A 2,847-nucleotide genomic window follows, 5' to 3' on the forward strand; every position below is an offset into this window, starting at 1 on the left:
TAGACTCCTTGGTGACTGTTGCCAATCTGTTGGTACAAATTGTTACATTATCTCCTGCCTTCATTTCAAGTTTTTTTTCCCTGTTAACATTAAAATGCTGAACTGTAGACATTATTGAAATAAAATAGCGATGATACAGAGATGCTTAGAGGGTGGAGGGGGCACTTCAGGGAGGTTAAAACGGTATATATCTATATGCCTCAGAATAAAGATACCCTTGCCCTAACCAGTTTGGTTCAGTGGATAGAGCGTCGGCCTGCAGACGTAAGGGTCCCAGGTTCGATTCCGGTCAAGGGCATGGACCTTGGTTGCGGGCACATCCCCAGTGGGGAGCGTGCAGGAGACAGCTAATCGATGTTTCTCTCTCATCGATGTTTCTAACTCTCTATCCTTCTCCCTCTCTGTAAAAAAAAAAAAAAATCAAAAAAATAGATATTTTTTAAAAAAAGAATAAAGATACCCTCAAAACTCATTCTTCCTTTCACTTAAATACCAGTGTTTTACATGCTCCCTTTCCAGTCTCCTTCCAGTGGTTCCTTTTCCTCCTAGCTTCATCATTAACTCCTAACAAAGGGAAGGTTTAGCTAAATGAGTTTTCCATACACATCTGAAATTCAGTATTTCCAAAGTCAAATTAATTATCTCTTCCTTCACCCCCCACACCAGCTACTACTGTATTCCCTTAAACAGTAATACCATCATTCCAATAAATTTTTCAGCCTAAGAAACCTCTATTGTCCTTAATTGCTCCTTCTCGTCTATTTTCCACATTCAATTGGTTACAAAGTTCTGCTGCTTCTAATACTTAAATATCTTTTCAATCCACCTCTACTTTCCATTTCTTCTACCAATGCATTAGTCAACCTTTATCTCTATGAGGCCCTACAAATATAAGTTTTTCATTATAATGACAATAGCATGTTAAAGTTGATTTCAGAATATAAAATTTGTCATCTATATTGTTCTTACAATATACTATACAAGATTTGTAATGTCCTACACTGTGAATGTTCTTGGTAAGGATAAGTGAAATAATTCGTTTAATATAAGCAAATATATCTAAATACACGTTATAGGAAGTTATAAAGTCTGGGAATTTTGGACAGATTTTACTGAATGTTGAAGAGTATTAGTAATGAACTTGGAAGTGGTTATAGACATTTATGCTGGTCTCAAATATTGCTGGTTCTCCCAGTCTTCAGGAACATGATATAATTGCTCTTCCTTGCTCTCTTAAAATTAGGGGTGACCCATATGACTTGCTTTGGCAATGAAATGTGACTGAAAGTGACATGTATCACTTCTGGGAAGAAATTTTAATGCCAGTGCACAATTCAAACATTTTCTCTTTCCTTCTGCCACAGCTACAAGCAATGGCTCAGTGGTTACTCCATCAGCCCTTGTCCTATAATATAGATGAGACAGAGCAGACACTCCAAGCCAACTAGCACTGAATATATGTCATAAGCAAGAAATAACTTAGGTTGTTTGAAGACACTGAGGTTGCTATGGTCAGTTATCACACATAACCTAGCACGCACTGAATGATGCAGAAATGGAGGAAGTTGCTAGAGGTGACCAAAACCCATTCTATTAAGGAAGACCTTCATGCTACTGTCACACAAATTTAGAAACATAGGAGACTCTAGCAGCATGAGGGACAACTACCTGAGGATGGTGCAAAAGAACATTCATTGGAATTCTGAAAAAAGAATATTCAATGGAACCTTGCTTTTCATCTTCCTCAACTATGCAATCCATTCTTCACAGATCAGCCAAAGTGATATTTTTAAAATATTAGTGAGAACTTACGACTCCTCTGCTTGAAACTGGCCAATGTTTCCTACACTTAAGATAAAATCCACACTCTTTACCTGGGCCTGTGAACCCTACTCATCTGGCCCTTTTGTGGTTTATGTATCCTTGATAACAGTTTTCATCCCCACTTTGTGGACTTCACACTGATTGTGCCCTCAGCCTGGGATGGATCCTTCTCAGTGATTCTCATCAGCTCAAAAACCAGTTTCTAAGAAAAAGAGCTCAGCTGAGACTCCCTCCATCTACCAATCATCTATATTTTATCACCCTGTTTTCTTTTTTTATGTTTTTATTGATTTTTAGAGAGAGAGGAAGGAAGAGAAATAGAGAGATAGAAACATTGATAAGAGAAGAACACCATTGATTAGATGCCTCCTGCACGGCCCCTTGTTGGGAATCAAGCCCACATCCTGGGCATGTGCCCTGACCCGGAATTGAACTGGCGACCTCTTGGTTTTTAGTTGACGCTCAACCACTGAGCCACACTGGCCAGGCTGTTTTAATTTTTTTTATAACACGTCTCACTATCTCAAAATACCTTATTTGTTGTTTTTTTTATTGTTTCCCTTCTGCCCCTACCCAAGTGAATGTAAACTCCACGAGAGTAGAGGCCTCCTATGTATTCTCAACATCTTGAACAGTATTTGGCACATAAAAAACAGTCAACAAAAAAATATTTGCAGCCTGATTGGCATGGCTTAGTGATTGAGTGTTGACCTATGAACCAAGAGGTCATGGTTCAATTCCAAGTCAGGGCACATGACCAGGTTGCAGGCTGGATTCCCAGTGGGGGGCAGCTAATCAATGATTCTCTCTCATCATTGATGTTTCTATCTCTTTCTCCCTCTCCCTTCCTCTCTGAAATCAATAAAAATATATTTTAAAAAATATTTGCAAACCATATGTCTGATGAGGTGTTTTTTTGTTGTTGTTTTTTTTACAGAGAGGAAGGGAGAGGAATAGAGAGCTAGAAACATCAATGAGATAGAAACATCTATCAGCTGCCTCCTGCACACCCCCAACTGGGGT

The sequence above is a fragment of the Myotis davidii genome, unplaced genomic scaffold, assembly GCF_000327345.1.
Source record: "Myotis davidii unplaced genomic scaffold, ASM32734v1 scaffold46, whole genome shotgun sequence".
Classification (NCBI taxonomy): domain Eukaryota; kingdom Metazoa; phylum Chordata; class Mammalia; order Chiroptera; family Vespertilionidae; genus Myotis; species Myotis davidii.